General features: G+C 39.5%; 1 protein-coding gene across 2 annotated transcripts in view; it reads right to left on the reverse strand.

The window, feature by feature from the left end:
- The window catches only part of LOC122403299 (insulin-like growth factor 2 mRNA-binding protein 2), a 71,626-nt gene that overhangs the window by 6,770 nt on the left and 40,610 nt on the right, over window positions 1-24,246 (reverse strand). The gene's annotated exons all lie outside the window — the stretch shown is intronic.

Consider the following 24,246-nt stretch of genomic DNA (forward strand, 5'->3'; position numbering starts at 1 on the left):
TAACACCTGAACGGATTGGACGATTTTAATGTTTAAAAAAGCAAACTACGCGTATTTTGGTAGAGAATACGTATAGAGAAAACCCCATAAAAATGGTCCAATTTTCAAACAGCCATAACTCCTACAATAATGAATATATTTCAATGAAACTTTTTTCTGAAGAAGAGTTCATGGGTACCTACAAAAAAGTATTAAACAACTTCTCTGTGGGGCGTCAAACAAAATTACTAAAAATCAAAAACGAATTTGTAAGAAAAATCGACAGGTAGAGGCTGCCTAAATTTTTCGGCGAAAAAAACAAATTTCAAATCGTTCTGGAAAAATTATTTTCGATTGCAGGGGTCAATTACAATCATTTTTGGTCAATAGACGTACCCCCGAAATCCTGCACATTTTCAAGAAAAAAATTCAGTACCGTTGGAACTTTAAACGTTAATAACTTTTTAGCGAAGCCTCCATCAACAAATTGGTATTCTTGATTTTCGTCCTATTTTGTCCTCTAGAATCTCCCATTACAATTTTTCCCAGGCGTGGCTGAACGCCCTGTATAGGAAATATTTTTAAATTGGTGAAATTTGGCTTTAACCACATGAAATACACTTTAACATTTTTTTAATTTAATAATTAATTTAATAACTCCAGCCCCTCTTTCTAATTATAAGTTTCTACGTTTTGGCGAGGGTCTATAGACTACGATGTTGATAAAAATAATTATACATGTTGTATATCAGTTTAACAACTATTGAATCATTTTCTTTGAAATTAACGAAAATTCAACCTGGTACTGAGCATCCTATATGTATATCCAATAACTAACTATCATATCATGACATGATATACGACAACATATATGAAAAATGTAATGACGAATGTTCGTATTCCTGAAGAGGTTGAAGACTTCAGTGTCGTTGCCATTAAAATTTCAATTATAGATATACCGCGATAAACAAATAAATTGCTACACGTTTGTCTTACTGGCTATTTTGTGGAAACACGTGCAATTGCAGAGCAAAGAACGAATCGTCGAACGGTGGACGGTTGTTCTAAATTCCGACGGTAAAGCAAATAAAGAAATTCGACAAATCCAATTAACCGAGTACTATTTTTATTTTTCCTTTGTTCCTAACACACGTGCAAAATAACCTATCGATTAACTGCTGCGAATACCGGCGTACACGCGGTGGGCTCTTTGTGCTCCACGTGTCAACGGCGAAAGTTAAACGCGAGTATCGAGTACGTGCTGAATTTAACGTAATTCGCTTTGGTTGTTGCATTGTCCTCGTAACACAGCCCTATCAGCATTTTTCTATTTGTCTTTTCCTATCTAACGTTGCCTACGGATAACGAGATATCAGTTTTCTTTTTTCTGTTGAATTAGGGTAACCGAGTATCTCGTCTCCTGTTATTCGAATAAATACTTTCTCCGTTTGCAACAATGCTATTACTTCATAAAATAACTAAAATTCTGTAACTATTAAAATCGTTCGAATGCAAACAATTGCCATTTTTATCTAAATATTTCCCAAATCGTTATCGTACGAAAAATCGTTAGGTCTGTGATCCCTATTTGTGTTTCAATTTCACCTGGAACGATACGTTTCTTAACGTGTGTGGGAGTTTATGAACTCGTTAGGAACAAGGAAACGACTCAAATGATATTGATTATCTTATGTATGAGTCTCAGGATAAAAATACGGCGTGGACGAAGAAAGCAGACGGAGTATATAAGCGCAGGATTTAGGTCGGGAACTTCTTAGCGTCGGCGACTGATCGTCAAAAGGGACGACGCCTACAGAAAACCCAAGACGAGAAGGAAATGTACACAGCGTGAGTCGGGAGTAAAAGACACGACTCTTACGAATTGATATCGCAATAAAATTAGATTAAATTTCTGGAATAATTAATTTTACTTTTATTTATTTATCGATTACCAAAAATACTTAAAGTAGAATAAGAATTAAACGGAATATGATAAAATTATTAAAGGTTATAAAACATTTGGAATTATTCGAAACGGTGGAGTTTCCGTTCCGAGAATAGAAATATGTACCACTGTCTCGGTTCGAATATTAATACGAGCCTCTACATATCGGCTGTCGGTGATGTTTTTGCTCGAAGAACATAGGGAAAGATCAAGATCGACATTTTCTTTGGGTAACTTCGTCCCAGAAATCGTTTGCCGTGGCCAGAGTTACGGTTCGTTTCGAGGTTATGGCAGCAAAGGGTCGAATACTTTGCGAATATATTAACGAAGGCTATTTACGTCGTATCCAGAAACAGAGGCGATGTCGAGGATTAATTGACTCGACGTGCTCTCACGAGCGCGAAATCGCGAAATCTGACGAGAGCCACACGGCCCTGCGCGACGCAACATGAATGAACCAAATGGCAAGTAAGAAGAGGACGAGGAGCGTAAAGAACGAAAAGGAGGGGTGAAACGGCTGAGACTCTCACTTTCGTACGTATCGATTTTTCAGCTCACCGACCCACTCAGCGCCAGGGGCTTTCGACTAACCTTGAAGAAAACGCACCGACCGACCTAGCTTGTGCTCGGCCAATTATTACAGCTCGTTGAAGATACGGATAATCGCGATACAAGCTCTGCTCGAGATCCTATCGAACCTATATTTTTAACAACAATTAAACCTGTCCCCCTCCCTTCGCTAAAATGTTTCATTAGCGTTAATTCGCTGGCGTTTTTACGAAAGATTACCGTCACAATCAAATGCTAATTCGCCTCTCTTTGTACCAGCCACAGACGCATCATGTGCGTGATTCATGAAGATAATCAGCTATATAATTACATAATTGTCGGTTTCATCGTACCGTACACGATATTACGATAATGAACCTTCGCTATTTAAACGTACGCGCTTTCTGAGCGATTTATTAATACCAGATATGCGCGTCTCTTTATATTATGCACTGTTAGGGACAATTAGAGAAATTGTTTAACCCTTTGACTGCAGCGCGCTCTATCCACGATCGGCACTTTTATGCATTCGTGCGACAGTCGGTAACCGAATTGAGTCTAAATTGCAGTTTAGGACGTTGACAACCGATCGGGGTGTCGTTGAATAAATAAAAATAATAAATTTAAGCACTATTATCAAGCCCCGCATACTACCTTCATCGCGATCGAAATATTTTGTTTACGATATGATTTTCCGACGTACAAAACAATAAATTTATTTAGTACACTCACAAACACCGCGAAGAGTTAATTACGAACATTTATTCGCAATTTTAGTAATTACTGCCCAGAATGGCTTAAAAGAACACGTATGCGCTAGTACCCTTGAAAAGATTATCGTTACACATACTTTAATAAAATACGCTGCGTAGAATAATCACAGGATTTCCTACCTACAGAGCAAACCAAACGGTGAATACCGAAGAATGAAAGAAACAGCGTTATAATCAATACCCGTGATAAATGTCCACCGAATGCTTTAGTTCATGCAGCACGAATAGCTTTCAAAACATTTATTACACATCGTCTTTCAATAGTTCGTTTTAAATGTTTAACAAACTTTTTTTTGCCATCATTCGAAAAAACGAAGTTGAACACATTGCGTAACAAAATGTTTAAACTTATATTTCAAGACAGTTTTTCATTAACTCGAGCGTTTACTCTTATCGCGTTGATTACTTCATTTGAACAGGTGCTACTCTTTGATTACTATAAGCGGGTATTGTGAATTCAGCTTTCTAGTGGAGGCGGTATTCGAAATGCGACAAAAAAGACCCTGGGACTCGTACAGGTGCGTGAAGACGAGGATCCATAGATGTTATTTTATTTTTATTTATTGTTTCAATTTTAATTTCTATATCAACACTTTCACGTTTGTACGGGTTACAAACATTTCCTTCTCTGTTGCTGGAACTTTTTGCAAACTTGTTCATTAAAATGTACAAAAATATTGTTGGTTTGTCTCTTCAAAAAGAGAAAATTTCTTTCCTTGACAAAAACCATCGACGCGTGTGTTGCGTTTCGCGTTTCGAGATACAAGTCAAGAGGGTGCAGCTGCATCCCTTCCTTGGCTTGTTTAGACAAAGAATAGGACCGATTGGGTCTGAGGGTACGGGACAAATTTTTCGTCATTGACCTTTTTATTCTGGATGTTTCAAACTGTGCAGGAATGCCTTCCAAGCGTTCCAAATAATATTAAAGCGTAAGTTAAAAGGAATTTCGAGCAGATTGTTTTTTATTCCATCACCTATTTCCAATAAATATAAAACACAAAATTCATTAGAATATAATAAACTTAGCTGCGTTTTATGAAATGATACGTGTAAATAAACGTGATTTATTGAGATTGTGGAAAAAAACATTAAAATTTAAAACATTAGGATTTTTTAAATTCTCTTCGATTTGCCAATAACACCATGTTAGGTGTCAGTCAACGTAATTTTTATGTTAATTAGTCTTTCTGACCAAAAGGCAATAGAGAAATAATAAATGGTGACAGAAACGCAATGTTTACATTAACAGGATATTTTTAGAGAAACTAACATTGTAATTGATAACGAAGTTTTTAGAAGTATTATTTTTAATATAATAGAATTAAAAATCATTTTGATCAAGTGGTACGTCAAGAGGTAAAACGACCAATAACTAAGGAACGTAAGGGGTACCATTCTTACCTCACGTACCATGCAACGATAAATGGCGTGGCTCGCGGGTCATAGTTCACTGTTCCCTGGTTCGAACCGAGATCGGCGTAAAATCTAGCGCCCGTGTATCCGGTCCACGAGGACCGCGAAGTGGACAAAAGGTAACCGACGACTCACGTGACGGAACTAATTCCAGTCCCCGAAAAGCCTTAACCAAACAATTACCGTGGAACGACGCGTTCCTGCGGTGCCGGGGTCTATCGTGGTTCGGAGGCTCGTCGAAGCGAACTCTTCGACGTGCACGTGCTCGCGCCTACTACAGGGAAAGAGAGACAGATAAAATAGAAGTCGAGTAAGAGGGGAGAGAGAGAGAGAGAGCAGACACTATCGTTCGACCGAGAAGTCGACGGTTGTGTCTCTCTGTTAGTATACAGAGCTCGTGTGCACGCGTGTGCTACGGAGCTCCCAGCGAGAACCAAGGGCGCAGGGCGGAGGGCGATAGAGGAAGGGCAGGCCTTTGTTTCGTGTGCTTTTGGGGATTTTCGGCAGCACCCGGGTGGTGCGAGGTGTACGCGGGAGGGAAACGTTGATATCGTCGGTTTCGTCTGGCTCGCGGGTCCGTCTCCTCCACCGGCGCGAGTCTCCCCTCCCCCACTCCTCGGAGAAACGAACGAGCCAGACCCCCCCAACACCACCACCGCCACCGCCACACCGCCACCCTCAACCCTTTTTGCGCCTCTTTCCCTCGCTACCCTTCCTGACCACCGGCCTGCCCTGTCTCTCCTCTTCCTTCGCCCTGCACACCCGCCGACGCATCACCCTCGTCGGATCTTGCACGCACGTGTAACTCGCGATTTCGTCCGTTCACCTTTAACGAAAGGCGGTATTTTCGTGCACCGGCGGGAGCGACGGAGAAAGGGAGACGCGGCACAGGAAGGGCAGAAGAGCAGAAGAACGGAACACGACAGAGCGAGAAAGACAGATCGGAGCGGGAGAGTGCAAGAGAGACAGAGGGGGCCTTTTCTAAGCCCGAGGCACATACCCTGACAGGGATGGACGCGCGACGACCGCAGACCACGGGTCACCCCCGTGGAAGAGCTTTTGATCTCGCTTAAGACACCTTTTTTCGGACTCTCTTTTCTTCGTCTACCTTGTTCCACCTTTTTTCCCTTCTTTTTGTTTCGTTTAACGAGCCAATGGACTCGGACGGGCTCGATGCGACCGGCGTTTCCGTCGCTGAGTGACGGCCGACACGGAGTGGGGGCAGGGTGGGCGGTTGACGAAAAGTTCGAGGGTCGTAATGCGGTGCGGTTAATTGCGAAGGGAATTGGGACTCGTTGCGCGCCCGCTTGGCCAAGTAAAAATGGAACGCGTTTACGCGCGAGGGGGGACGAGGGCGGTAGCGGCCACGCTGGGGGGATGGGTAATTAGCGGGGCGAAGGGGGTGAGGGGGCGGGAGGGACGCGTGCCGATTTTTTTTTTCTCCCAGAGATGCGTTCGAAATTACGCGCATTATCGTACGTCGCGAGTTTTATGGGACTATTACTCGTATTTATGTTTCGCCTGTGAAAACGCCACGCTCCACCGAGATATGGAACGATATAGAGGAGAGTCCTTGCCGATACGCGCGTGCCATTTTTCAGAATTTGAATCGCCAGCCTTTTTATCGCCCGTTTGGGCGCGACGCTTTGTGCGAAATTTACTCTTTCGAGCACTATTGTCGCGATCATCGCCAACAGTAATTGTTTAAAATGACAGTCTGGGTATTTCGGAGGACGAAATATTCCCAGATTCTTTCTCATTTATCGATCGAAACGAATATTTGTAAACGTATACAAACGAACCGTTGGTTCATCTAGTATGTTTACCATTGTTTAGAAATGTCCCTGACATTTGTTTATATTACAGTATGAATAATAGAAATATTCAAGAATTCAATGATGTACCAGTTATTTTACAGCAATTTCTTATAGCATTATTTAAGGTTCTTTCATTGTAAACAATTTTGAAAGATATTGCAAATTTGAAGTGTCGGTCACCAGTGACCACCATGTCACCCAAATTCAAAGAAAATAATATATACGTGATTAGAACAATTATTCATTTCCTATGAGCCTAAAGGTAGAAAGGAAGGTCGGTATTTAACATTCTTAGGCTCGACTACCCCTTTAAGCTAACCTATAATGCTACAGAGAAATGAGATAACGAATTAAGAATAATCACAATAATAAAGATGATAAAAATAAATAAAAAAGAAAAGAGTGCAATGATAGTGTTGCATATGAGTATCGACTACACTGAAATCTCCGTCAGTAATAATAACAACACATATTGTACCAAGACTGTATACACACAGAAATAAAATATGAAAAGGAGAAACAACCCAAAAGGAAAATTAATGTATATATGTAGATGAAAATAAGTATACATAGATGTATGAGTCTAAGGGTAGAAAGGAAGGTCGATATTTAAAATTCTTAGGCTCCCCCTTTAGGCTAACCTATAATCTTGATGAGAAATGAGATAACGAATTAAGAATAATTACAATAATAAAGATGATAAAAATAAATAAAATTAAAATAAAATAAAAGGAAAATTAATGCATATAGATGAAAATAAATTTACATTCGGTAGAGGGGGACGATACAACTTTGTACTAAAGTTGTATTCATACTGTTAAAATTTTTTTAAATATTTTTTGCGTTTTTTTTTATTTTAAATAAAAAACAGTGGCTCTTCAGGGTCAGAGCACAGCCCTGGCCGGAGGAGCGTCGACATCGTTGACTGAGCCGCCGGGGCGCACGGCGCCAAAATCGATTTTGAAAAGGGAAAGTGGCATGTACGTGCCAGCAGCATGGCTTTGCATATACAGTACGCGCACGATTCGCGACAAAAACGTGTAGGAGGTAAAACTGCAGCCGCGCCGAATAAAGGTTGCACCACGTATGCAACACACACGCACACTGGCAGAGACGCGGGGGACCGCGCGCGCACACGCGGAGGACCCCGAACACACATTCTCGCGCGGGCAACTCGTACGACGGGGTCTGGTTGATTCCTCTTTTTCCTGTTCACGAGTAAGCTCTTTCCCATTCATGTGTGAGCGTTAGAAGGGAACTTTCGTCTCGACTCGGTGTAACGTGCGTGTAGTACCTGCACGGGTGCGTGGCACGTGTGCCTCTCCACCTTCGCGTTGTACGCGTGCGTGTGCATACCTCGCGCGTGTACACTATGTGCTCGACTCCGTGAATGGCGCCAGATGATGACAATTCCGGCGATTTTCCCCGCGACCAATCGGAAACAACCTTGGAAGGGGGACCACGGGCACACGAAAAATTTCCAAAATTTTTTTATCCCACCGAGTTTGTCGCTAAAAAATCCTCTCGATGCTGTTTAAGACATTGACTGCCAGACCAAAACTGTACAATTTTTTACGGGACCAAAACTTTAATTTTAGACAATTGTAAACTACGTAACTTAAAATTTGTCTTAGCACTTGTTTTCGTGACCTCACTAAAATTCATGAATCCTATTCAAATCTCAACTTTAACATTTCATCCTGAGAATTTTAGACAATTGTAAGCTATACATAAAACTTAAAATTTGTCTTAGCACTTGTTTTCGAAGTTTCATTAAAATTCATGAATCCTATTCAAATTTCATCCTGAGAATTAATTGTTCTAGTAATCAATTGTCCAGAGTAAAGAATCCTATCACCCATATATGGATGACGTGGCAGCCAAAGTGTTAATGCAATGTTTTGCAAACACTGGAAAAATAAAATAATACCCAGGGGTCGGGGAATTTAGAAATTTTAAATATTTTCTAATACTTCTTCAAGAAACGAATTCTGCGAACAGTTGATAAATTAAATACAACGGTTTTCGAATCGTATTAGTTTCAGAGTTCGTACGTAAATTTTCTGATTCTGACGAAACAAGGTACGAGTAAGTTTATTTTGCCTACATTTCCCGGGACTGCGTTACCACGTAGCCTTCGGAGATCTTCATACTAATTCGCTTACGCGTGTGAACAGGTAAATCCTAACACGGATAAACTCTTCGTATATTTTAACTTTCAACCGCTAAGGTGAAATCTCTCTTACGTCACACGTTTGATACCGATCCGAGCATTCACTTTATCTCGCTCCACATACGAGTGCCTTTACGGCAATATCGCCTGGTTACAAAATTGCAAACTGGAAATTAATGTAAACGACGCTAAATTAACCGTTTGCGACCGATACGACGGTTTGCGAGAACGTCGATCGGCGATCGATGAATCTGATGGTTGATAATTACACGTACGAGTATTAAATAATTCCAGATAAAGCATATTTTGTACAATAACGAATTATTTACGACGCCTTCGAAACATTCAGAAGCAGGTATCGCATCGTACTGGAAAACGATAAGAACCGATGCATCGCGTTCTACGCAAGATAAGACGGCTGCAGAAGGTTCTTAATATTGACACGCTGCGTGTGCGAGCACAGACATCGGTTCTACGTTGTATTACGTATTTTACATAAGCACAATGTGTGTACAAGCGATAACGATAATAAAAATAACGATCGGTATGATTCACGGTTACCTCTGAAACGAAATCCGTAAAAACTACCGCGTTCTCGTGAATAGCGATTGCATCGATGCAACTGTAAGCTTATCGATAAACGGGGCGGAGTCGTTGAGATAATTATTAACGTAATAACGGGCGGTTCGTGACGAGCTGAATTTCTTTTCTATAAAAAGAAATAAATTGGTCGTTTTCACTCGATAGCATCGCGGAGCGACGATGTCTCATGGCCACTTCGCAACAGTACGGAGTTTAATCGAAACGAACGAGATATTATTAATACCGCAAGATAGTAATGCTATCGCCACCATCTGCAATAATGTTCGTTGAAACGAACTTGAACATCGATTGCATAGAATATTCACGCGAACGCGACACGCAAACGCGCGGGCTTGTAACGTCGATAAAAATTTGTGCACTGTCATGGCGCGTGATATTCCAAGTGATTCTTTAATTGCGGTGTGCAGCACGCTTTAAGTCATCGCGTACAGCAACATAGTTGCATTTTCAAGCACGATTACTGTTATCGTACATTGAACTGATAGCGATTAACACATGCTGGAATGTGTATCCTCGTTCTAATTAACTTTCGTCGAAATTGTGCCTCGGAAATTTTTATCTAGATTTCTTAAATAGATTTAGGATACTGCAAATTTATATTAAGTAAGTTCCCGACGAGCCTGCTACAGTCAATTTGTATCTTACGAACCATTAACACGTGTATGGAATATCGATGGATAATGTAAACATTGTTCGTTGGAAGTATAAGCGAAGCATTTATGAAGCTTATTGCGGTTTATAAAATATTATGGCGTAATGTGAATGTATCTCAGTGATACGTTGGCTAGAACCAGTAATCCTTGAAGGCAACTTCTTGATAACGATAATACCTCAATACTTTACAAGTAACATAAATTGGCTTGTATCTATATTTACATTTCAAGAATTTCTTGTAACTAAAAAAAACATAAGATCATGCCAGATCTATACTAAGTTTAATTAATTCTTAAGCTTGCATAAATATTTCTCGTTATTAAAAATAATAATAATAATAATAATAATTATCTTGATATGTATTAAAATTCATTCTAATGACTAAACTTTAGAAACGTAAACACATTTTCAACTCAATTTTATTGTTAATTGGAAAGCTGTCCTTACTATCAAGCTTCGTATAACCATTTGTATAAATAAAAAAACCCATTCTCTCCTTTTAAGGACACATAATTTCCTGGAAGCAATTGGTGCGTTTACTTTCGTTCAAGATGAAAACTATAATTATTAATAGGAGAATTAAAAAAGGAAACGAGCTGTGTGGAATTAAACGCTTTTATTAAAATACTACTTTTAGCTGGATTATATAAATCAAACGGATAATCGAAATAAAAGTTCATAGAATGCCGATGGAGGATATCCTGCATTTAGGACTGCCATGAATCCGAATAGATAAAAGGATTTTATATTATTTATTCAATTATCGATATTCGATATGTTTATTTTAATTCTTTGATATTCGGAGGTTTTTAATTATTTCATGAATAATGCGATTCGACGATAAGAACGTGCAACTAAAAAGTCGTCAGCGAGATAAGTTACAGAGATATTTGGGACATGTGGGTGTCATTGATGCCGACAACGTTCACTACTGTGGAAAATGTTATGATTGATGAACGATCGTCTATTAATTTAAAACGTACAAAAAACTTTTACTTTTAAACACAGAGGGTGCTTCAATAATCGTAAACAAATTAAATTAAAAGCGTAGAATAGAAATTTTTCGTACGAGGCACTGTATTCGTAAAAATCGACTTGGTACGAGTATACAGGGTGTTCGGCCACCCCTGAGAAAAATTTTAATGGGAAATTCTAGAGGCAGAAATAAGCCGAAAATCAAGAATACCAATTTGTTGATTGAGACTTCGTTAAAAAGTTATTAACGTTTAAAGTTCCGTCTGTAGAATGACAGTCTGCAAACAAACTGCGTGCGAGCGATAGTAGTTCTCACCACAGACGAGGTTTAGGAGTAGACCTTACATCCAATGTATTTTTTCAGTCCATTTTTCTGGAGCTCCAGAGCTCCATTAATACGCATTGCTTGCATTTCGAAACATTAAAATCTTCCAATCCGTTCAGGAGTTATGATTTTGTAAACACACACATGAGATTTCAGGGGAATCGGAATGTCAGGGTCAGATATCGTATTTTCGGTAATGAATTTTTTTCTCGAAAGGGCGTAGGATTTCGGTGGTACGTCTATTGATAAAAAATGATTGTAATTGATCTCCGGAACCGAAAATAATTTTTTTAGAACGATTTGAAAATTTTTTTTTCACCCAATAATTTCAGCAGCTACCCTCTGTCTTAAAAAATCTTAAAAATTCGTTTTTGATTTTTAGTAAATTTGTTTGATGCGATACGGAAATTTTGTCCAATACTTTTTTGTAGGTACCCAAGAGCACTACTTCAAAACAAAAAATTTCATTGAAATATAATCACTTTTATAGAAGTTATGGATGTTTGAAAATTTGACCATTTTTATGGCGTTTTTCTAACTTTGCGGGGTTAAGGACCAACTTTTCGAATATTTTTGGAATTCCTACATATTCTTGATCAAAATACGCGTCGTTTGCAACTTGAAACATTAAAATCCTTCAATCCGTTCAGGAGTTATGATGTTTTAAAGATATGCTTGAACTTTCAGGGTAACATGTTTGGCCTCAGATTTGTGGAATTTTTTTCTCGAAAGTGTGTAGGAATTCGGGAGTATGTCTATTGACCAAAAATGATTGTATTTGACCCCCGCAATCGAAAATAATTTTTTCAGAATGATTTGAAATTTTTCAATTTCGATCGGTATAACAGTGGAATTGGGTCACCAATCCCCATGAGGTGTAAAGTCTACTATCGCTTGCACTCAGCTATTCGCAGATTGCCGTTCTACATGCGGAACTTTAACCGTTAATAACTTTTTAACAAGGCCTCAAACAACAAATTGGTATTCTTGATTTCCGTCTTATTTTGGCTCCTAGAATCCCTCATTAAAATTTCTCCCAGGGATGGCCGAACACCCTGTATACGACAGCACAAGTAGAAATGGATGGAGACGCATGGGACAAATTTTCAAATTCAAGTACGTATCTCGAAAACAATGCCTCGTAACTTTATTCTACGCTCTCGACTTGTGCGTTCATGAGGAATCGATCACCCAAGGCTCGGTCGTGCCACGAATAACGCGACGTCCTGTATTCCGTGAACGATACTACGCTCCTGACGCGAGTACCTACCGCGAAGAGTCACAGAGAGACGCGCCGCCAGTGACGTCCGAAGTGAGCGGCGGACCGGCTGCAAATTGCAGCCTGCAACAACACCGCCGCGTGCAGCAATTTGCGGGCAAACGTTGGCCGAGAAAGCTGCGCCGCACCGTTCTGGCGCCTCCGTGTAGCCGTGTGGGGCGGTGCACACGGCTACCCGTCGTCGCGATCGCCGCCAGCTACCGAAGTAGGTGGAGAAAGACGACGACGCGCGCGCGCATGGTCGCGATAACGCGTCGCTGGTTCCTTAACGATGGAAAAGCCGTCCAATAAAAACCAGTCGACGTATCAGCCGGAAACGGTAATCGAGCGTCGACGTATTTCTGACGTCGAGCATGTAAACGCGCGCGCCGGACCACCCGACGTTTATCGTTCCGTCTGTATTCGCGGAGCATCCGCAAAAGACCACTGTTCCGCGAACCGCGTCGCGAGAGAATGCGCCGCGCGAGGAAAAACGCGCGCGGCACGGTTGTCTCTGTCGCGTGTATCGTGGGAATCGGACGAGTTCGACGAACCAGCTGCGACAGACCGCGACGCACAAACCGAAATCGTAGTTCCGATTTTCGCCGCAACTGAGATGAAACCGAGATGAAACCCCGGGAGCTACTACTATTCGTCTGCTGTCTCTGTCTCGTTGGGCAAGGTATAGACTTTAACAGAAGGATGTTTATATGTTTGATAAGTTAGTAATTGTAGTATTATTGTACGGTGCAGAATGGATACGTAAAATGGTGTTTTGGGGGTCCTGTGGATTAGATGGAAAAGGAAGGATAGGACTCGTCGGTAAGGCATCCTAGCAGACCCTGCCTTAGACGTCGAGATATTGAGAATCGGTCGAGGATCTCATATATGCAGAGGGAAGGTCGGTCGAGTGCTTGCGAGAAGAACGGTCCCTCTGGCGGCGAGTACGGGAAGCGATGGACCCCACAGTGTCTTGGGCTCGAAAGAAGCATACGGCTAGTTATACGGAGTGCCTAGTGGTTTCAGAGGCCAAAGGAAGACAGAAATGTGATTTAAGGTTTTTGAATAAACGCTTTATTTTAGAATTAGATTAAGTTCTTGCAATTTGGCGAAGTAAGAATTAATAATATCGACCAGGGGTAAAAGCGATGCTTTTGAGGCATTTGAAGGTAACCTGAGACAGGTAAATTGACACCAAAAAGCATCTTGAGGAAAGAAGTATATAGCCAACTAAAATTAAGGGGTTCAATAGCACTAAGAAGGGTGATAATGAGAAAGGACAAGAAGTATAAGGGAAACAGCAATATATAAAAATTAGAGATTCTTATTAGGTTAGGACCAAGACTAATATATTCAAATAAGGTGGGTGTAGGTTATAGCCGACGATTTATCGCAAGGACCAGATCTCTAGTGGAACAGATATTGCTATGATCGATACACGTTGTTTTTGTTAATTATCTGAATAAAATTGTGCCCAATTCTGTTAGTAAAGAATTTTGTCGCTTTGTTGGGTGTTGCATACGTCTATGCGCGCGAAACGTTCGACGGTTTGATGTGGTTTGGCCGAGAAACCGCCGCCGCCGCGCGCTGCTGGAGAAAATCTCACGATGTCACCGACCGCGATTCCAAATGCAACGGTCGACGGTGGGCGTATTGGAAATTGTGACTCAGCTCTCGGGGTTATTAACGGCTCGCGATGCCCGCGTACCTACGTTCATTGAGAGAGCTGCGTGGCACACCTTGGACTATTCGCGTGGAACGCCTATTGCTCAGAGGCGAGTAAAATTTTATTCGAACATGTAATAAATAACGCACAGCAATTATCTCTGACATTTATTCGATCGAACAATTACATTTTTATATAGATCGTTTCTCGACAATGTTATTTTGTTGGTTCTGAGAGAAATGGCAAAATAATACTTTCATACGTGAATGTAGTTCATTCAAACAGGTGCTTTTAAACAGAAATACAAAAATACGTCAAATTTAAATTGAAATACATTAAACATTATAAATACATAAAGAAGAGTATGATTTAATTCCGAAAAGGGGCCTAAATATTGGGCCGAAACGTCGAATAAACATTCAAAAATGAAAGTTATTACTGCTCCAAGTATCAATTTTCAGTTTCATGAATTCCATTATATAAAGTATAAGTGCACGAAGACACGTGTTTATTCTAGTCGAAGCAAGCATTATATATTTGGGACAAACTAGTTCGTCCAGAATAATCATGTGCCAAAGTTTCTCAATAATCACGTACCATCCAAACTATTAAGTTCACAATGTCTAAATAAATGATCGATCTATCTTGAATCAGATAATAAAAATATATCTATAGAGAAGACTGAATTTCCTAGGCACGTTTCTTTACGAGATAAACCTATAGCAATTATTGATAACGATTACAATACTATTTGCTGATCTGTTTGTTTAATTTCCTTAGCGTAAAACAGAATTACTTGTAACCTGTTATTTATATTTAACGTACTTAAACAGCTATGTATCTTGTCCTCAAGTTCTAGAGTTAACTAAACTCTACACTCCAGCTGTAACGTTAAGGAAACATTCTATATGTATTAAGAGCCATCGAACAACATATGGCAAATCCAGCTGTATAAATCGTACGTGTGGGAATGTTGGCGCTCACTGCGATAAGTTACACTTTTTTTACAGTGAGTTGTTATCCTCTTTCAAGCGTGATCTATGTGACACGATGCATATTTATTAATTTGCCGATCGTGAGTCATTTCGCGCATATACACGCTTAGCACAGTATTTCCTTTCAAGCTGTCACAGGTTCGAGACCGACCTCGACTTTGTATACATTGAGAATAAGAGTAAAACAGTGAGATCGTGTAAGATGCATTTAACTCTAGCGGGTATATGTCTACGACAACTAGGAAATCAGTAATGCATCCACAACTTCTATCGCTTGCTAATAGTTTTCATATAAATAAAATGGTATAAAGATTTGGATTTTTACTTGGATTTATAATGACATAATAATCTTGAGATGTGTCTCTGACTGACTAGTTTACTTTGAGGAAGTGTGACAAGGGGAAGCAGACAATTACGACAATCTGAGCGACGGTTCAGTAGATGAATCTTATGTTGCTCACTTGTGATACAAGTTACGTATGCAGGCTCTTCGTCGTCCCTCATTTTTCTTCTAGAATAACCCTCTACCATTCTATAAATCCAAGAGAAGAAGTTGTGGTATCTAATTCGAAAATATAGATTGTCACTCATTTATTCGCTAGCAAGGTTTTGACTGAACTAAATACACATCGTTCGAACGTGTTCGATTATGCACATTCGATCACGTTCGGTTGGGTCAAAACATACCGAGAATACAATGAGTCACAGCCAAAATCGTACACCACATATCAGAAAATATTTCGTCTCGAATTTCAGAAAACGATCGCTTTCCCTCGAAAAGGTTCCGCTCCCCTCTCATTTTCGAAATCTACACCTCTTATCTCTTAAATCTAACATCCGACGCCCAACTGGGGTGATCGCTTGCATATATACAGGGTGTTCTGCATTTTTCCGTACACACTTCAGCAGTGTGTTCTACAAGTAAAAACTAAGGCTAAAATGTTATGTAACAAAAAATCTATAAATGCTTTGTTAAGAAGTTATAACAAAAATATGAACACTGAAACTCGGTTGAGATTTAGGACATTAAAATAAGAAAAAAAATATATAACAAAATAAAATCAATCTTCTGCAAGCATTCGATATCGTGAGTTTCTTTGCAATTTAATGAACATAAACTTAAACAATAGTACAAAATTTTATGACAACAAAAAGTTATCATCGAAGGAAGAATACTTTAGCACCTAACGTAAATGATAAAAACTAAACTCGGATAAAAAAATGATTATTCACATAATCCTACGATAAAAATGTTTGTTCGTGTCTCAAGCAGTTGCTCTCTTTAAATAAAATTTTAGAAAATTTGTTTGTTTAGTAAATAGAAGAACATCACATTTTATATTTTTGTCATTACTTCTTAAATTATTCATGAATTTTTTGTTATATAACACTTTAATCTTATTTTTACTTGTAGAACACACTGCTGAAGTGTGTACGAAAAATGCGGAACACTCCGTATATATTGTAAATATAACTGTATTTATTATACAGTAATAAAAAAAACAACTGAACATAAAGTTAGTAGGATTTAGTGTGAGACGTTTCCCAGCTTGAATTCAAGCAACTAATTTTCTTTAATGCTTAGGGAGGTTTATTTGTTTTTACATTATTACATAATAAATATGGATATATTTTCATTATACAGGGTTTTCGGTCACTCCTGCGAAAAATTTTAATGGAAGATTCTAGAGGCCAAAATAAGACGAAAATCAAGAATACTAATTTGTTGATCGAGGCTTCGTTAAAAAGTTATAGAAACATTTCCGGCCACATTGTATATTTTCAATAATGAATTTTTTTCTCGAAAGTGCGTAGGATTTCGGGGGCATGTCTATTCACCAAAAATTATTGTAATTGACCCCCCTAGCTAAAAATAATATTTTTAGAACGATTTGAAATTTTTTAATTTTTTCGACAAATTTGTCCACCTACTCGAATTTTTTTCTTGAAAATGCGTAGGATTTCGGGAGTGTGTCTATTCACCAAAAATGATTGTTATTGACCTCTGCAACTAAAAATATTTTTGCAGAATGATTCGAAAGTTTTGTTTTTCGCCGAAAAATTTCAGCTTCTACTCGAATTTTTTTCTCGAAAATGTGTAGGATTTTGGGGATATGTCTATTCACCAAAAATGATTGTAATTGACTCCCCTAGCTAAAAATAATTTTTTTAGAGCGATTTGAAATTTTTCAATTTTCAGGGTAACAGACAGTTATGATCAGACATTATATTTTCAATAATGAATTTTTTTCTCGAAAGTGCGTAGGATTTCTGGGGTATGTGTAATGACCAAAAATGATTGGAATTGACCCCCGGAACCGAAAATAATTCTTCCGTAAATGATTTGAAATTTTTTAAATTAATTTTGTTAATAATTTTTTAACGAAGCCTCAATCAAGAAATTGATAATCTTGATTTTCGTCCTATTTTCGCCTCTAGAATCTCCCATTAAAATTTTTCCCAAGGATGGCCAAACACCCTGTATACCCATTGAACTCGTTTTACCAAATAATCCCTAAACGAAACGAAACATTTGTTAGTATGTCGTGTACGATTTTGGCTGTGTCCGAAATATAATATTTCCCTATTAATATTTGCCTATAACGGACGATATAAATTGACCTTAAGTCGATATTAAGAAGTTTCGCGCGAAACAGGACTAATGCTTCCGCGAAACACGTATGAATCCCGCGCGTGTTGCACAATTGGCACAGAAAACAGCGTCGAACGGCCGCGAGAGTAGAACGGATCGGAACGGGACAAGAATTAAACAAAAACGAATCGACTCGTTCGAGTATTATGCGGCAGAATTTCAATTGACTTTGTCCTGGTTAATGCCGGAATCCCTATTCCGGCGCACGGAGCTCACCATTATGACGACGGCCTCGATATACAAACTGCTAAACGGTCATTTTATTTTTAACTCTACATTCAGTTCCCCGCGCGCGCGACTGCTCGTTGAAACAAAAGGTGGCGTTTATTCGAAGTCAATAATATCGAGTTGTCGCCCGAAGCAGAAGGATTCGAGTACATTCGCATTTGCAAGTTGCCCGTGAGGCCTAACCTCGTTGCGTTAGAACTTTCGAACACCTGTCGAGCATGGACGCCAATCAGCGGGGATCCTCCACGAGCATCGTCTTTCTCAAATATTTACAATTTTCTTTTATTACATTTCCCACACTCCGCGAGAACTTGTCATATTTTCCCGTTGCGCGTTCTTATCTGGATTAACGCTCGCGTATCTGCACCGTAAACATCGTACAACTACGGAGAACGTTCACGTGCCTCGCTGCTGCGTGCATCGTCGTCGCGATATAGGGTTACTGGGTATCTAGACTCTTTTTAAATTTAACGTTCCTTTTAATTAATTTTCTGCGCACTTTGTACACATAAATATATTTTAATAGTTAACTCGAACGCGATCGAATTCCAATATTTCTATCGATAAGTTTCTGGTCCGCAACGATCCAAGTTGAATGACACACCGATCTACGAGAGAATGTAATTTTTAAAAATGTAGGTTTCGCGAGAACGCTTCTCCGGCATCAATCAGTGGACGTTTTTTTTTTTTTGTTTCGTCGATCCGGAGGGAAATTACACGGGGCGCAAAGAAAAATGAAAAAAGTTGCATCGGAGGACCTCGAAACGAGCAATTTATCGGTGGAAAATCGACGTTTCGTTTTTCACTGGATTATTACGGTTACGGTTCTGTCAAGAGGGCACGATAAATTCTACGCCCGAAGGAAACTAAAACTCGTCGCGCGCGCGGACCGTTATTTAGCGACATCGAGTGTAGACGGGAGGAGGAGAGGGGGGTGGATGGTGTGTATCGATATAAATCGTCGCGCGGGAGCATCGATTAAAATCGTATACAATTACGGGTCGCTACCTTTCACCGACCAGAACGTATCACACACGTGGCGCTTTTAACGGCGTCGACAACCTCGCCCAGGAACGCGACAACGATTTCCGGCCGGTTCGTGGAAGAAGAAGACGATAAAAAAAGGACAAAGAACGTCGTCGGGTAGGGGGAGAGTAGCCGGGAGAGGAGAGACGAGCAGAGAAGAGAAGACAGGAGAGAGAAGAGGAAGGTGCGGTGAGTCAACGCGCGGGAACGGCGACGAATCATCGTCAATTTCACCCGCGGAGCTATGCAGACCGGCGACCAGTGACGTAACCACACACCACGGAGGCACCATTGGCCCTTTTATCGTAACGTTGCCACCAGAACGATCTGCTTTTCTGCAATGCAAAAGAAGGAGGAGGAATAACGATCCTTGGGGGGATTTCCCACATACGCGAGTCCCTGCCACTTCCAGGTAGCCAGTGATAATTCCCTCTTTGCATATCCGGCGATGTTTTGCACCGCGTATGTCAATGTCTGCGTTTCTTGGAAAAGACATCGACGCGGTTGGCACCCCTTGGCTATATCCTAGGTCTTTACGATCCGTCCTATTGATTCCGCGTCGAAGGAGAATTATCCTTTCGCGGCAATTGCGCGTTCAATTCGCGTACAGCGGGATAAGGAAGACGGAAGGTGAACGGAACACGAATGGAATCGGTGATCGAAAGATTTGTTTCTGACTAGACGATTTCCTAGCTCGACGGGAACGAGCGAATTTTTTAAATGGAAAACGATTTCTACGATTCCATTTACTAGACATATCCGATGGAATTAAATTGAAATTATAAATGAATTGTCGATCATAAGAAAATCGATCGGAGCCCATTTGATCAAGCTTATTTAATATCGTGAGTTTGAAATCGGACGATTGAAAATTTGAAAAGACGTGTGGTACGGCGAGGGTGAAAAACAAACCTTATATTTTCCTATTACAAATGTTCTATGTTTTGTTTTTGTAAATCGATTATCGGAAAATTCGTTTATCAGGAATGTTTTGTCTTCGTATAATATCCGATCTACTGCATATTGAAATAGTTTAATACAGTTTCGTCTTCTCGTGGATGCGTCCAAGAGAACTTTCGTAGGAACCCCTAGAGCAGAATTCAATTGATATTTTGTTAACATAAAAGTGTACAATAATGTTTCGCCAAAACGTAGAAGTTCAGGACAGAGCTTGTTGCGTTTTAACGAAACGACGACGCGAATTTTGTTCTTGGAATCGACCTTTTTTTATCTCGAGACCAAGCACACGAGAACCAGAAAATTCTAAAGGAAAGTGAATGCGATACCACCACCTGGTATCGTTTAAGAAGCGTTTCCGTCGATATTCCTTTTGCGTATCAACAAAACAATGCACCCATACGCGGCACCATAGATTTAATCATCGTCATACCGAATTATTGACATGCTTGTATCCTAATGGAGAATGGAGAACGTATAGGCTATACTATAGTCGTTTTCATGGTATGAAAATAGACTTTTTTTAATAACAACCCTTAAAAAGTAAACTGAAACTTGTAACTGTGCATACAAAGGTTTTAAGATACTAAAAATAGGTGGAATTACTGGTTCGTATGAAAAGGAACCATGACATATCGAAAACCTCAAAATAGAGGGTGGTCATATAATTATGTCAAGCATTGTAGGTCCCTTAATGATCGATCTCGGATAAGAGCAAAATAGAATCCCACCTACGTGACAAAATGCAGGTTCGTAGCAATCAATCGTAATACTACGTTCCTTTATATGGGCGTGTTCCTTTCCAGAAGTTGAAGGCGTGTAATTATGTCTACAACTTGACTTATTATAGATATTAAACGAAGCTCATTACATGGTGCAAAATGATTCGATCGATCCTTTCGCTACTTCGTCAAGTTGTGAAATATGGACAAGAAAATGATTACTTGTTACAAATATAGTGAATGTATTCAATTAAGAACACTAAAAATATTTCTCGTAATATTAATCGAGAAAATTCTAAAGGACTTGTGCACGATGTTTTTATACGGGTACATCTAGATTTTGTTTTTATTTCACGTTTATTTGTTACTCGTGGAATACAACGATGAAGATGAATAAAAACACCGCACGACGATGTATTATCAGCGTTTATTCCACCGAACAATTATCGAGATAATGCTTCAATTTGTTGTTTGAAATTTGTATTTAATTTACATAATAAAATTTGTCCGTATTTGGATACCCGTAGTAAAATCTTGTCGGGCTCGACGTATCCATTCAGTTGCTTCAATAATTCTCAACGAAACGAAATAACCGATGGAAGAGAGACGCTAATACGGGCACTAAAAGGCCGACAGTCAAGAAAGAGAAGAGGATTGTCACTGACGCACTCTCTGTCTCTATTTCTCTGTCCCGTTCGGTCCAATGTATTCGAGAAGTTTATTCTAGGACGACGAAATTCACAATAACGATCCGAGAACCGTGGCCGCAGACGAGCTCGAGATATTTCTGCGCGACGAATTAGCAAGTTGGTCTCCGCGTCAACTTACATGTGCTGTTCGTCGTCGTGAAAGAGATGGGATGAGGAGAGGAGCTCGATGCAAGCATGAAAATACGAAACAAACGGACGGCTGTGAAAGACCGACCAGCTAAGGAGAGAGGCGGAATGAAACATAGACGTAAACGATGGCGGTGGAAAGAAAAGAGGAAAACAGAAGGAAAACGAATTAACACCAGATATACAGGGTGTTCGGCCACCCATGGGAAAAATTTTAATGGAAGATTCTAGAGACCAAAATAGGACGAAAATCAAGGATACCAATTTATTGATAGAGGCTTCGTTAAAAAGCTATTATTTTATATGCCAGATAATTGGACTATATCTACATATGAAGTAACAAAAACGAGGAATATAATCACAGATCTCTGGCCACGCATTATATTTGCGGTAAAGAATTTTTTTCTCAAAAGTGCGTAGGATTTCGGGGGTATATGTATTTATCAAACATGATTGTAATTGACCCCCGCAACTGAAAATAATTTTTTTAGAACGATTCAAAATTTTTTTTTATAGGGTAACCAGACAGTTATGGTCAGACATTATACAGGGTGTTCGGCCACCTCTAGCAAAAATTTTAATGAGCGATAGTAGAGGCCAAAATAAGACGAAAATCAAGAATACTAATTTGTTGATGGAAGCTTCGTTAAAAAGTTATTAACAATTAAATTCAAAAATTTCAAATCGTTCTGGAAAAATTATTTTCGGTTGCGGGGGTCAACTACAATCATTTTTGGTGAGTACACATACCTCCGAAATCCTATCTACTTTCGAGAAAAAAAATCGAGTAGGTGCTGAAATTTTTCGGCGAAAAAAAATTTTTCAAATCGTTTTAAAAAAATTATTTTCGGTTGCGGGGATCAATTACAATCATTTTTTATCATTACACATACCTCCGAAATCGTACGCACTTTCGAGAAAAAAATTCCTTACTGAAAATCCAATTAGGTGCCTAAATTTTTCAACGGAGAAAAAAAATTGCAAATCGTTGTGGAAAAATTATTTTCGGTTGCGGGGGTCAATTACAATCAGTTATTGTCATTAGACATACCCACGAAATCCTGCCCACTTTCGAGAAAAAAAATAGAGAAGGTGTGAAATTATTCGAGAAAATTAAAAAATTGCAAATCGTTGTGGAAAAATTATTTTCGGTTGTAGGGTTCAATTACAGTCATTTTTGGTGAATAGACATACCCCCGAATTCTTGCGCATTTTCGAGAAAAAAATTCAGTAATAGCGGCACTTTAAACGTTAATAACTTTTTAACGAAGCTTCCACCAACAAATTAGTATTCTTGATTTTTGTCTTATTTTGGCCTCTACTATCGCTCATTAAAATTTTTGCTAGAGGTGGCCGAACACCCTGTATTTTCAGTAATGAATTTTTATCTAGAATGTGAATAAGTTTTCGGAGGTATGTCTATTCACCAAAAATGCTTGTAATTGACCCCTGCAACTAAAAATAATTTTTTTAAAACGATTTGAAATTTTTTATATTAATTTTTGAATAACTTTTTAACGAAGCCTCAGTCAAGAAATTGATATTCTTGATTTTCGTTTTATTTTGGCCTCTAAAAACTTTCTCATATCAATCTGTAGAGCTTAGTATTTTTATAATTCTGATTTTCCTCAGAGTTCTCTTAGTTATTCTAGTTATAGAATATAGTTATAGTTATAGAGAAACATAATAAAACTCAGCTAAACATCAAATACTGTCACTCCTATTGAATCAGAAGCAGTCGAATGCATTTGTTTTCATTGCATTTGAGTTTGAAGAATAATTAAATCCCCGTTACAACTGTATTATTGGCGTACATGTACAATGGACACATCAATTATTTGGTAAAAGTACGTAGAAATTTTGTTTCATGAAAATGAAACTGTTCGATCGAACGAAGGTCGCGAATAAATTGTCACATCTTCGGCCATCCCACGAGTAAGACGAAGTGGTTGCAACCGGCAAGAAAGCGAGGAAGAGTGTAGATCACAGAGGTGATCATCAGAGGTGTATCATCGGTTTCGCTGAATCCTTACTGGCATAAAATCGGCTCGCGAGCGCATACTGTCTGCACCGTTCGTGAAATGACGCACGCGAGCACGATTGCACCGATTTTTCCCAAGTTTATGCTGAATCACTTGAAAGCGAGAACGACAAATGCGAAGGACGGCTCTCAGGCTCCTTCGCAGGCAAGTCGGTGGTCCCACGTCGATCCAACTCGACGACAGGTTTTCCTTGTCTTGCTTTATTCCTTGGTCGATTACGCTACGGCCGCGCGGCGGCAAAGAATGTCCTTAGCGAGGGAACTATCGAACGGCTCAACGGTAATTGTAACTAATAATTCAACCGACCGGTCTCTCGCACAATGAATCACTCGCCACGAGCTCGAAGAACGTATCAAGTAATTTGTCGCTGATATTGCAACGTGTCGGTGCTGTTCAATGTTTGCTCGTCCGCGATACACACGACACCCGCGATCCGTTTTCCGCTACCGAAATTTATAACCACGCCCTTCGTCCAGCAACAAGTGTCCCTTAAAATTATGCGCCGACAGTACGCGGGAAATGAGATGAGAGTTCGATGAACACGATTACTGCGTAATTCGTTAGCATATAGAAGCGTTTCGAACTACCTGTAACCCTGCGTGCCTCTGAAGTCTACTCGTTATACACATTTTCGATGTTTTCTTTAATCTTATCGTC

Source organism: Colletes gigas, unplaced genomic scaffold, assembly GCF_013123115.1.
Source record: "Colletes gigas isolate AHSC1104 unplaced genomic scaffold, ASM1312311v1 Colletes_gigas_Sc00048, whole genome shotgun sequence".
NCBI classification, from domain to species: Eukaryota; Metazoa; Arthropoda; class Insecta; order Hymenoptera; family Colletidae; genus Colletes; species Colletes gigas.